We start from the raw sequence: 15,804 nt of genomic DNA, 5'->3' as shown, positions 1-15,804 counted from the left end.
AACATGTCTCTGTCTCTCTCTCTCATTGTCTCTCTGTCTGTCTCTCTCTCTCTCTGTGTCTCTGTCTCTCTCTCTCTCTCTCTCTCTCTGTCTCATTGTGTCATACAGATTACTGTTAATTTATCATGTTGATCTGTTCTGTACGACATCTATTGCACGTCTGCCCGTCCTGGAAGAGGGATCCCTCCTCAGTTGCTCTTCCTGAGGTTTCTACCATTTTTTCCCCGTTAAAGGGTTTTTTGGGGAGTTTTTCCTGATCAGCTGTGAGGGTCATAAGGACAGAGGGATGTCGTATGCTGTAAAGCCCTGTGAGGCAAATTGTGATTTGTGATATTGGGCTTTATAAATAAAATTGATTGAGATTGATTGATTGATTGTACATAGCCTGTTAATAAGGATATATTGATCATATCTAATATATGAGTGTTAACTAAAGGAAAGACCTCCTTAAGTAGCCTAGTTGGGATGGGGTCTAAGAGACACGTTGATGATTTAGATGAAGAAATCACTGCGGTCAATTCTTGAAGAGAAATTTTGGAGAAGCAATCTAAATATATATTAGGTTTTACAGCTGTGTTTGAGGTTAGATAGGTACTATCTGAGGACAGGAGGTCATGAATTTTGCCTCTAATAGTTAGAATTTTGTCATTAAAAAAGCTCATAAAATCATTACTGCTTAGGGCTAAAGGAATACAAGGCTCAATAGAGCTCTGACTCTCAGTCAGCCTGGCTACAGTGCTGAAAAGAAACCTGGGGTTGTTCTTATTGTCTTCTATTAATGCTGAGTAATAGTTTGCTCTGGCATTGCGGAGGCCCCTCTTATAAGTTTTGAGACTGTCTGCCCAGATTAAACGAGATTCTTCCAGTTTGGTTCATTGCCAATTCCTTTCAAATTTTCGCGATAATTGTTTTAACTTACGGGTTTGAGAGTTATACCAAGGAGCGAACTTTCTTTGCTTTGTTAACTTCTTTTTAAGAGGAGCTACAGAGTCAAGTGCTGTTCGCAGCAAGCCTACAGCGATATCGACAAGATGATCAAAGTCGATACAGGAAACCTCTGTTACTTAGGGACCTGGTATTGAATTTAATGACGGAGTAATCTTTTCCTTAAATTTTGTGACAGCACTATCTGATAAACATCTAGTAGGCCTATAGTAACTGTTGCTGAGTGGCGTGCCTTGGTCAGGTGCCCCAAGTGGTTGGGGGGTTCGGTGCCTTGCTCAAGGGCACCTCGGCAGTGCTCAGGAGGTGAACTGGCACCTCTCCAGCTACCAGTCCACGCTCCATATTTGGTCCGGATGGGGACTCGAACAGGCGACCCAACTCAGGTCCCCATGGACTGAGCTACTGCCGCCCCCCAAAAAACAGATACTACACTTAATCTTAGCCAAAAGGCAGAGAAGTGATCCGATAGCGAGGGATTCTGTGGAAAGACTGTTAGGTTATCAATTTCAATTCCATACGTCAGAACTAGATCGAGGGTAGGGCTGATTAACAGGCTAGAGTTAAAAATGGCTGCAACTCCCCCTCCTCGGCCGCTGCCTCGAGGAATGTGGGTATTATTATGACTGGGAGGAGTGGACTCATTTAGACTGACATATTCATCTGGACACAGCCAGGTTTCAGTGAGACTGAGTAAATCAATATGATTATCTGATATTAATTTGTTTACTAACACTGCTTTAGACGATAGAGACCTGATATTTAACAGTCCACATTTAATTCTCCCGTTTTGTCTTTCTGTCACAGAAGAGGTTTTAATTTTTATGAGGTTGTTATGCACAGCTCCTCTTTGTTTAATTTTAGATTTAAATAATTTAGGTGGTCGGGGGACAGACACCGTTTGTATAAAACTATGGGTGGGTAACTGCACTCGAAGCTCAGAGAAGTGTGTAAGACTGTGACTCTGAGTCCTGATCTCAACTCTGGGTAAGTGAATCAGATTGAAAACAACACGACACAGTACAGATTTATGTTTGTTCTGGTTTTATCAGCCCGCTGAACATCTGGTATCAGCAGAGTGTGAGGCTGCTGTCACAATAAAATAAATTTTCTCCTGATTTGTGTGTCTGAAAAACATGATGTCAGGATGTTTAAGGGGGTGGGGCTTGTGATAAATGGGTCTACCATTTACTTCAGTGACTTTGAGGTGATGGAAACATTCATAATCTGAACCCATGTTGACTGGAGGACTCACAGGACCGCCACCAGTCTCCTAAAGGGGTGGAGCAGAGGAGTAACCCATGTGACACAGATACAGGAAGTGACTCTACGGTGGTCTGTCTTGGTAGGTCGACACTCAGTGATGTAACTTAATAAATGTAAACAGGTGAGTTGTATAAGATGTGTCATGGATGTTGAAATGATCTGCAGAGACCAGACAGGCTGTAAACATGACATTAACATGGAGGACTGTGGGGACGAACTCAGTCCTGGAGACAGCCTCTGGTGGATGTTAGAGGAACTGCAGGGTGTAGATGTTTTTGAAGCTTGGTTAAACCTTCCCTGGATCAAACACTCACAGCAGACAGAGTCACCAGTGTCACAGGTTTATGATGGCGGACGCTGCAGGACGGAGCTGCGTCTCCGTACCTGCTGTCAGTAATTTAAGTTTCTACACTTCCTGTTGTTGTTTGTCAGCTGATCCTCTGACACGTCACACCTGAACCACATTTAACCAGGTGTGTAATCACTGCTGTACAGGTGTGAACTCACCTGTCTGTCACTGGTCCATGTTGAAGGTTGTTTTCTGCGTCCTGATTGGTTGAGATCAGATGATTGTCAGCGACCTTCAGAGTCAGAGACAACCGAAACTTTACATATAATATTGATTATCAGCTGACACGTTAATATTTATATCAAACTTTTATTTTCACTGCTGAGCTGAAACTCAATAAGATCCACTTCCTGTGGGAGTACCACAATAAAAGCTCTCAACGACTCAAAGACCACCGACCCCGTCCTGGGCTTTTATTGTGAAGGTTTAGATTTATGTTATTACATTTCTACAGTATACTGTGTTAATTTATATATATATATATATATATATATATATATGTATATGTGTGTGTGTGTATATATATATATATATACACACACACACATATGTGTATATATATATATGTGTGCGTGTGTATAATCAAATTTCTACTGAATAGAACGTAAACATGTTTAAGAATCATTTAATCTTCACAGTGTAAAACGTTAAAATTATCTGTCACATAATAATATTATTTTGATATAAAATGTGTGTGTGTGTGTGTGTGTGTGTGTGTGTGTGTGCGTGCGTGTGTGTGTGTTTACATGTGAACCTGAATGTGTGATGTCATGTGATCAGTTTATTGAACTCATGAACCTGTGTGTGTATTATAGTTTGTACATGTGACAGCATCACTGATAATAATCAATAATCTATAATTAATCTGTACTTTAATCTGATAGGACCTGTGACTACAGAGAGTATTATTCTGATACTGTCACTGCAGAGTAATCAGAGTATTAACACGTCCACTCAGCAGGAACAGAAACACAGAAGAAGAAGAAAAGATGGAGATGTTTAGTTTGTTCAAACCTTCTGATGCTGATGATCCTCCACCCTTACTCCTTCCTCCTCCTCTTCTTCTCCTTCCTCCTCCTCTTCTTCTCCTTTCTTCTTCGTCCTCTCCTTCCTACTCCTTTTCTTGGTCTTCTTCACTGCTTTTTACTCTGCTTTCCTCCACGACTCTCTGTATTCCTCCTCCTCTTCCTACTCCTCCTCTTCAGTCGGAGTTCATTCCAGACTGACGACGAATGGAAACCAACAGACAGACTGACTCACAGCGAGTGCCAACGTCTGTTTTCAATCTGTTGCCCCCCCCACCCCGACAGGAAGTGAACCCCATCCAACACACACACACATACACACACACACACACACACACACACACACACACACACACACAGAGGTCTTTCTGTGAGGTTTCCACTGGTGCGAGCTGATTAAATAAAGTGCTGTGTGTGTGTGTGTGTGTGTGTGTGTGTGTGTGTGTGTGTGTGTGTGTGTGTGTGTGCTGAATTGATCAGTAATAAATCAGGATCTGAGCGTCTGTTTGTGATGCTCTGATGATTACTGATGATGTCATCACAGGTTTTATCTCCTGTCCAATCAGATGTTTCTTTTTTCTCTTCAACACAGGCTGAAGCTTTGTGCCATGGCTCTGGCTAAGCCTGATACATCGAGCTAAACTCCGGTTTCTGTTCCATCAACCTGAGCCACAACTCTGTTCCATCAAGGTGGTTAACCTGAATCCCAGCCTAGTAACCATGGTAACTTATGATGGTCTGTAGCAGGATTAAGGTGAGGATTAGCTCCATCTATGATCAATAGACAGACACCTAAAAGACAGTTCTGCCAGAGCTTTACACCCTCACAACTGTCAGGATAAAATAATATGTAGATTATAAAATATAAAACATAATTAATAAAAAAAAAATGAATTATTAAAAAACAAATTAAAATGTAATAAAAACAAGATAATTAAAAAAAACACAACAGGAGAGCCAATCAGTTGTTGGTTCAACAGGTTGGGACCTACTGGGTGGTCTTCTGGCCTGACTGCCTCCTCAGGCCTTGGTAGGACTGGAGGATCCAGAAGATTAATTTGTGCCCTACCACTGACAGAAACACAGGAGGAGAGCTAGTTATACAGACTGAGGGGCATTGATGGACAATACCTTCAACATATGGGGCCCAGATCTCTGGGGCCACAGGGTTGGAGGAGCTCCCCCCCTGGATCCCATTGATTTTGGGCCCCTTATTGAGACTGAGGGCCAGGGTCTCTGCTGGAGTAAACTCTTCAGGTGGGGGTCCCCCACCAGCAGCCATCATGTGCGTTCTTTTCCTGGTAGCTGCAAAGCACAGAGTCACAGCTTTACACCTGTACTGACTGACACATTTCAGTTTATATTCTTAGGTCTTATGTTGACCTGCTGCCAAGTCCTCCTCTGGCTACTGAGCCTGCTTCTGTTGAGACATCACAGTGAGGGATGAAAATGGGACACACACCACTGAGGTCTGTCTGTTCCTCATCCTATAGCACATGCCATACATTTAAGGGGGTTTTCCTTATTTTGATATAATCAGGGACAGAGCTCACAGTTGACTCCCACATGATGAGAAATAGATAACTGATTCACTCTCACCTGCATTCACTTCATAGTTTTCCTCATCTCCACTGAACTGATGGATTTGCTAAATGTCATTATCTACAATCAATAGATAAATGTCATGTGATTATTTCCTATAAACTGATCATTTCAGAAATGTCATAATCTACAATCAGTTATGTGATAAATGTGATAAACAGTCTGTCACTAATATTAATTTACACATGTGGTGAATTTCACAACAAACTACCACAACACACTAACACAACACACAACCACAACACACTAACACAACACACTAACACAACACACAACCACAACACACTAACACAACACACTAACACAACAGACTAACACAGCACACTACCACAACACACTAACACAGCACACTACCACAACACACTAACACAACACACTAACACAGCACACTACCACAACACACTAACACAACAAACTAACACAACACATTAACGCAACAAACTAACACAACACACTAACACAGCACACTAACACAACAAACTAACACAACAAACTAACACAACACACAACCACAACACACTAACACAACACACTAACACAACACACAACCACAACACACTAACACAACACACTAACACAACAGACTAACACAGCACACTACCACAACACACTAACACAACAAACTAACACAACACACTAACACAGCACACTACCACAACACACTAACACAACAAACTAACACAACACATTAACGCAACAAACTAACACAACACACTAACACAGCACACTAACACAACAAACTAACACAACAGACTAACACAACAAACTAACACAACACAATAACACAACAAATTAACACAACACACTAACACAACACACTAACACAACACACTAACACAACAAAGTGTCACAACACACGAACACAACACACTAAGACAACAAATACAACACACTAACACAGCACACTGACACAACAAACTGTCACAACACACTAACACAACAAACTACCACGACACACTAACACAACACACTAACACAGCACACTAACACAACAAACTGTCACAACACACGAACACAATACACTAACACAACAAACTACCACAACAAACTAATACAACACACTAACACAACACACTAACACAACAAACTACCACAACACACTAACACAACACACTAGCACAGCACACTAACACAACAGTCACAAAACACTAACACAACAAACTAACACAACACACTAACACAGCACACTAACACAACACACTAACACAACAGACTAACACAACAAACTGTCACAACACACTAACACAACACACTAACACAGCACACTAACACAACAAACTATCACAACACACTAACACAGCACACTAACACAACACACTAACACAACACACAACCACAACACACTAACACAACACACTAACACAACAGACTAACACAGCACACTACCACAACACACTAACACAACAAACTAACACAACACACTAACACAGCACACTACCACAACACACTAACACATTAACGCAACAAACTAACACAACACACTAACACAGCACACTAACACAACAAACTAACACAACAAACTAACACAACACACAACCACAACACACTAACACAACACACTAACACAACACACAACCACAACACACTAACACAACACACTAACACAACAGACTAACACAGCACACTACCACAACACACTAACACAACAAACTAACACAACACACTAACACAACACACTAACACAGCACACTACCACAACACACTAACACAACAAACTAACACAACACATTAACGCAACAAACTAACACAACACACTAACACAGCACACTAACACAACAAACTAACACAACAGACTAACACAACAAACTAACACAACACAATAACACAACAAATTAACACAACACACTAACACAACACACTAACACAACACACTAACACAACAAAGTGTCACAACACACTAACACAACACACTAAGACAACAAAAACAACACACTAACACAGCACACTGACACAACAAACTGTCACAACACACTAACACAACAAACTACCACGACACACTAACACAACACACTAACACAGCACACTAACACAACAAACTGTCACAACACACTAACACAATACACTAACACAACAAACTACCACAACAAACTAATACAACACACTAACACAACACACTAACACAACAAACTACCACAACACACTAACACAACACACTAGCACAGCACACTAACACAACAGTCACAAAACACTAACACAACAAACTAACAACACACTAACACAGCACACTAACACAACACACTAACACAACAGACTAACACAACAAACTGTCACAACACACTAACACAACACACTAACACAGCACACTAACACAACAAACTATCACAACACACTAACACAGCACACTAACACAACACACTAACACAACAGACAAACACAACAAACTGTCACAACAAACTACCACAACACACTAACACAACACACAACCACAACACACTAACACAACACACTAACACAACAGACTAACACAGCACACTAACACAACACACTAACACAGCACACTACCACAACACACTAACACAACAAACTAACACAACACATTAACGCAACAAACTAACACAACACACTAACACAGCACACTAACACAACAGACTAACACAACAAACTAACACAACACAATAACACAACAAACTAACACAATACACTAACACAACACACTAACACAACAAAGTGTCACAACACACGAACACAACACACTAAGACAACAAACACAACACACTAACACAGCACACTGACATAACAAACTGTCACAACACACTAACACAACAAACTACCACGACACACTAACACAACACACTAACACAGCACACTAACACAACAAACTGTCACAACACACGAACACAACACACTAACACAACAAACTACCACAACAAACTAATACAACACACTAACACAACACACTAACACAACAAACTACCACAACACACTAACACAACACACTAGCACAGCACACTAACACAACACACTGTCACAACACACTAACACAACAAACTAACACAACACACTAACACAGCACACTAACACAACACACTAACACAACAGACTAACACAACAAACTGTCACAACACACTAACACAACACACTAACACAGCACACTAACACAACACACTAACACAGCACACTAACACAACAAACTATCACAACACACTAACACAGCACACTAACACAACACACTAACACAACAGACTAACACAACAAACTGTCACAACACACTAACACAGCACACTAACACAACACACTAACACAACAAACTAACACAATACACTAACACAACACACTAACACAACAAACTAACACAATACACTAACACAACACACTAACACAATACACTAACACAACACACTAACACAAGAAACTGTCACAACACAGTAACACAATATACTAACAAAGCACACTACCACAACACACTAACACAACAAACTATCACAACACACTAACACAACAAACTAACACAATACACTAACACAACACACTAACACAACACACTAAGACAACAGACTAACACAACATATTAACACAACACACTAACAAAACAAACTAACACAACACACAATCACAACAAACTACCACAACACACTACCACAACAAAGGAGCTAGCACAGTACTGTACGCCACGGTACTGTATGCTATGCTATGTATCGTACGCTACGCTTCTGTATGCCACTCTACGCCACGTTATTGTACGCCACGATACTGTACGCCATGTTATTGTACACCACGTTATTGTACGCCACGGTACTGTACACCACGTTATTGTACACCACGTTATTGTACGCCACGGTACTGTACACCACGTTATTATATGCCACGGTACTGTACACCATGTTATTGTACGCCACGTTATTGTACACCACGTTATTATATGCCACGGTACTGTACACCACGTTATTGTACACCATGTTATTGTACACCACGTTATTATATGCCACGGTACTGTACACCATGTTATTGTACGCCATGTTATTGTACACCACGTTATTATATGCCACGGTACTGTACACCATGTTATTGTACGCCACGTTATTATATGCCACGGTACTGTACACCATGTTATTGTACACCATGTTATTATATGCCACGGTACTGTACACCATGTTATTGTACACCACGTTATTATATGCCACGGTACTGTACACCATGTTATTGTACGCCATGTTATTGTACACCACGTTATTATATGCCACGGTACTGTACACCATGTTATTGTACACCACGTTATTATATGCCACGGTACTGTACACCATGTTATTGTACACCATGTTATTATATGCCACGGTACTGTACACCATGTTATTGTACGCCACGTTATTGTACACCACGTTATTATATGCCACGGTACTGTACACCATGTTATTGTACGCCACGTTATTGTACACCACGTTATTATATGCCACGGTACTGTACACCATGTTATTGCACACCATGTTATTGTACGCCACGTTATTATATGCCACGTTATTGTACACCATGTTATTGTACACCATGTTATTATATGCCACGGTACTGTACACCACGTTATTGTACACCATGTTATTGTACGCCACGTTATTATATGCCACGTTATTGTACGCCATGTTATTGTACACCACGTTATTGTACACCACGTTATTATATGCCACGTTATTGTACGCCACGTTATTGTACACCACGTTATTATATGCCACGGTACTGTACACCACGTTATTGTACACCACGTTATTATATGCCACGGTACTGTACACCACGTTATTGTACACCACGTTATTGTACGCCACGTTATTGTACACCATGTTATTGTACACCACGTTATTATATGCCACGGTACTGTACACCACGTTATTGTACACCACGTTATTGTACACAACGTTATATGCCACGGTACTGTACACCATGTTATTGTACACCACGTTATTGTACACCACGTTATATGCCACGGTACTGTACACCACGTTATTGTACACAACGCTATATGCCACGGTACTGTACACCATGTTATTGTACACCACGTTATTGTACACCACGTTATATGCCACGGTACTGTACACCACGTTATTGTACACAACGTTATATGCCACGGTACTGTACACCATGTTATTGTACACCATGTTATTGTACACCACGTTATATGCCACGGTACTGTACACCACATTATTGTACACAACGTTATATGCCACGGTACTGTACACCATGTTATTGTACACCATGTTATTGTACACCACGTTATTATATGCCACGGTACTGTACACCACATTATTGTACACAACGTTATATGCCACGGTACTGTACACCACATTATTGTACACAACGTTATATGCCACGGTACTGTACACCATGTTATTGTACACCATGTTATTGTACACCACGTTATTATATGCCACGGTACTGTACACCACATTATTGTACACCACGTTATATGCCACGGTACTGTACACCACATTATTGTACACCACGTTATATGCCACGGTACTGTACGCCACGTTATTGTACACCACGTTATTATATGCCACGGTACTGTACACCACGTTATTGTACGCCATGTTATTGTACACCACGTTATTATATGCCACGTTATTGTACACCATGTTATTGTACACCACGTTATTATATGCCACGGTACTGTACACCACGTTATTGTACGCCATGTTATTGTACACCACGTTATTATATGCCACGGTACTGTACACCATGTTATTGTACGCCACGTTATTATATGCCACGGTACTGTACACCATGTTATTGTACACCATGTTATTATATGCCACGGTACTGTACACCATGTTATTGTACACCACGTTATTATATGCCACGGTACTGTACACCATGTTATTGTACACCACGTTATTATATGCCACGGTACTGTACACCATGTTATTGTACGCCACGTTATTATATGCCACGTTATTGTACACCATGTTATTGTACACCATGTTATTATATGCCACGGTACTGTACACCACGTTATTGTACACCATGTTATTGTACGCCACGTTATTATATGCCACGTTATTGTACGCCACGTTATTGTACACCACGTTATTATATGCCACGTTATTGTACGCCACGTTATTGTACACCACGTTATTGTACACCACATTATTGTACACCACGTTATTGTACGCCACGTTATTGTACACCACGTTATTATATGCCACGGTACTGTACACCACGTTATTGTACACCACGTTATTGTACGCCACGTTATTGTACACCATGTTATTGTACACCACGTTATTATATGCCACGGTACTGTACACCACGTTATTGTACACAACGTTATATACCACGGTACTGTACACCATGTTATTGTACACCACGTTATTGTACACCACGTTATATGCCACGGTACTGTACACCACGTTATTGTACACAACGTTATATGCCACGGTACTGTACACCATGTTATTGTACACCATGTTATTGTACACCACGTTATTATATGCCACGGTACTGTACACCACATTATTGTACACAACGTTATATGCCACGGTACTGTACACCATGTTATTGTACACCATGTTATTGTACACCACGTTATTGTACACCACGTTATATGCCGCGGTACTGTACACCACATTATTGTACACAACGTTATATGCCACGGTACTGTACACCATGTTATTGTACACCATGTTATTGTACACCACGTTATTATATGCCACGGTACTGTACACCACGTTATTGTACACAACGTTATATGCCACGGTACTGTACACCATGTTATTGTACACCACGTTATTATATGCCACGGTACTGTACACCACGTTATTGTACACAACGTTATATGCCACGGTACTGTACACCATGTTATTGTACACCATGTTATTGTACACAACGTTATATGCCACGGTACTGTACACCATGTTATTGTACACCATGTTATTGTACACCACGTTATTGTACACCACGTTATATGCCACGGTACTGTACACCATGTTATTGTACACCATGTTATTGTACACCACGTTATTGTACACCACATTATTGTACACCAGGTTATTGTACACCACGTTATTATATGCCACGGTACTGTACGGCGCGTTATTGTACGCCACGTTATTATATGCCACGGTACTGTACACCATGCCACAGTACTGTATACCACGTTATTGTACACCATGGTACTGAACGCCACGTTATTATATGCCACGGTATTATATGCCACAGTACTGTACACCACGTTATTGTACGTCACGATACTGTACACTACGTTATTGTAAGCCACGTTATTATATGCCACAGTACTGTACACCATGTTATTGTACGCCACGTTATTATATGCCACGGTACTGTACGCCACGTTATTGTACGCCACGTTATTATATGCCACGGTACTGTACGCCACGTTATTGTACGCCACGTTATTATATGCCACAGTACTGTACACCATGTTATTGTACACCACATTATTGTACACAACGTTATATGCCACGGTACTGTACACCACATTATTGTACACAACGTTATATGCCACGGTACTGTACACCATGTTATTGTACACCATGTTATTGTACACCACGTTATTATATGCCACGGTACTGTACACCACATTATTGTACACCACGTTATATGCCACGGTACTGTACACCACATTATTGTACACAACGTTATATGCCACGGTACTGTACACCATGTTATTGTACACCACGTTATTGTACGCCACGATACTGTACGCCATGTTATTGTACACCACGTTATTGTACGCCACGGTACTGTACACCACGTTATTGTACACCATGTTATTGTACGCCACGTTATTGTACACCATGTTATTGTACGCCACGTTATTGTACACCACGTTATTATATGCCACGGTACTGTACACCACGTTATTGTACACCATGTTATTGTACGCCACGTTATTGTACACCACGTTATTATATGCCACGGTACTGTACACCACGTTATTGTACGCCATGTTATTGTACACCACGTTATTATATGCCACGGTACTGTACACCATGTTATTGTACACCATGTTATTATATGCCACGGTACTGTACACCATGTTATTGTACACCACGTTATTATATGCCACGGTACTGTACACCATGTTATTGTACGCCACGTTATTGTACACCACGTTATTATATGCCACGGTACTGTACACCATGTTATTGTACGCCACGTTATTATATGCCACGTTATTGTACACCATGTTATTGTACACCATGTTATTATATGCCACGGTACTGTACACCACGTTATTGTACACAACGTTATATGCACGCCACGTTATTATATGCCACGGTAGTGTACGCCACGTTATTGTACACCACGTTATTATATGCCACGCGTTATTGTATGCGCCACGTTATTGTACACCACGTTATTGTACACCCACCACGTTATTATATTCCACGGTACTGTACACCACGTTATTGTACACCACGTTATTGTACGCCACGTTATTGTACACCATGTTATTGTATACCACGTTATTATATGCCACGGTACTGTACACCACGTTATTGTACACAACGTTATATACCACGGTACTGTACACCATGTTATTGTACACCACGTTATTGTACACCACGTTATATGCCACGGTACTGTACACCACGTTATTGTACACAACGTTATATGCCACGGTACTGTACACCATGTTATTGTACACCATGTTATTGTACACCACGTTATTGTACACCACGTTATATGCCACGGTACTGTACACCACATTATTGTACACAACGTTATATGCCACGGTACTGTACACCATGTTATTGTACACCATGTTATTGTACACCACGTTATTATATGCCACGGTACTGTACACCACGTTATTGTACACAACGTTATATGCCACGGTACTGTACACCATGTTATTGTACACCACGTTATTATATGCCACGGTACTGTACACCACGTTATTGTACACAACGTTATATGCCACGGTACTGTACACCACGTTATTGTACACCATGTTATTGTACACAACGTTATATGCCACGGTACTGTACACCATGTTATTGTACACCACGTTATTGTACACCACATTATTGTACACCATGTTATTGTACACCACATTATTATATGCCACGGTACTGTACACCATGTTATTGTACACCATGTTATTGTACACCACGTTATTGTACACCACATTATTGTACACCATGTTATTGTACACCACATTATTATATGCCACGGTACTGTACGCCACGTTATTGTACGCCACATTATTATATGCCACGGTACTGTACGCCACGTTATTGTACACCACATTATTATATGCCACGGTACTGTACACCATGTTATTGTACACCATGTTATTGTACACCACGTTATTGTACACCACATTATTGTACACCATGTTATTGTACACCACATTATTATATGCCACGGTACTGTACACCACGTTATTGTACGCCACGTTATTGTACGCCACATTATTATATGCCACAGTACTGTACACCATGTTATTGTACACCACGTTATTATATGCCACGGTACTGTACGCCACGTTATTGTACGCCACGTTATTATATGCCACGTTATTGTACACCACGTTATTGTACGCCACGTTATTGTACACCACGTTATTATATGATATGCCACAGTACTGTACACCATGTTATTGTACGCCACGTTATTGTACACCACGTTATTATATGATATGCCACAGTATTGTACACCATGTTATTGTACACCACGTTATTATATGATATGCCACAGTACTGTACACCATGTTATTGTACACCACGTTATTATATGCCACGTTATTGTACACCACGTTATTATATGCCACGTTATTGTACACCACGTTATTATATGATATGCCACAGTACTGTACACCATGTTATTGTACACCACGTTATTATATGATATGCCACAGTACTGTACACCATGTTATTGTACACCACGTTATTTTATGATATGCCACAGTATTGTACACCATGTTATTGTACACCACGTTATTATATGATATGCCACAGTACTGTACACCATGTTATTGTACACCACGTTATTATATGCCACGTTATTGTACACCATGTTATTGTACGCCACGTTATTATATGATATGCCACAGTACTGTACACCATGTTATTGTACGCCACGTTATTATATGATATGCCACAGTACTGTACACCACGTTATTATATGATATGCCACAGTACTGTACACCATGTTATTGTACGCCACGTTATTATATGATATGCCACAGTACTGTACACCGTTATTGTACACCACGTTATTGTACACCACGTTATTGTACACCACGTTATTATATGATATGCCACAGTACTGTACACCATGTTATTGTACACCACGTTATTATATGATATGCCACAGTACTGTACACCATGTTATTGTACACCACGTTATTGTATGCCATGTTATTGTACGTCACGGTACTGTACACCACGTTATTGTAAGCCACATTATTGTACGCCATGTTATTGTATTCCACGTTATTGTACGTCACAATACTGTACACTACGTTATTGTACACCACGTTATTGTAAGCCACGTTATTATATGCCACAGTACTGTATACCACGTTATTGTACACCATGGTACTGAACGCCACGTTATTATATGCCACGGTATTATATGCCACAGTACTGTACACCACGTTATTGTAAGCCACGTTATTATATGCCACAGTACTGTACACCATGTTATTGTACGCCACGTTATTGTACG

The 15,804-nt window shown here is 40.5% G+C and overlaps 1 protein-coding gene and 1 pseudogene across 1 annotated transcript in view; both read right to left on the bottom strand.

The window, feature by feature from the left end:
- The window catches only part of LOC125898196 (platelet-derived growth factor receptor beta-like), a 37,813-nt gene extending 34,018 nt beyond the window's left edge, over positions 1–3,795 (bottom strand). The window contains exons 1-2 of the mRNA XM_049591922.1: positions 3,572–3,795; positions 2,716–2,789 (exon numbers count right to left, since the gene is read on the bottom strand). The gene's annotated coding sequence lies outside the window, so the exon portion shown is untranslated. The remainder of the gene's footprint in view (positions 1–2,715; positions 2,790–3,571) is intronic.
- LOC125899063 (U2 spliceosomal RNA) lies at positions 1,288–1,407 on the bottom strand (annotated as a pseudogene).
- Positions 3,796–15,804: the final 12,009 nt, after the last annotated feature.

This window comes from Epinephelus fuscoguttatus, linkage group LG12 (genome assembly GCF_011397635.1).
Source record: "Epinephelus fuscoguttatus linkage group LG12, E.fuscoguttatus.final_Chr_v1".
In the NCBI taxonomy this organism is placed as follows: domain Eukaryota; kingdom Metazoa; phylum Chordata; class Actinopteri; order Perciformes; family Serranidae; genus Epinephelus; species Epinephelus fuscoguttatus.
Note: the sequence above shows the minus strand (reverse complement) of the source record. Positions and strands in the feature narration are given on the sequence as shown.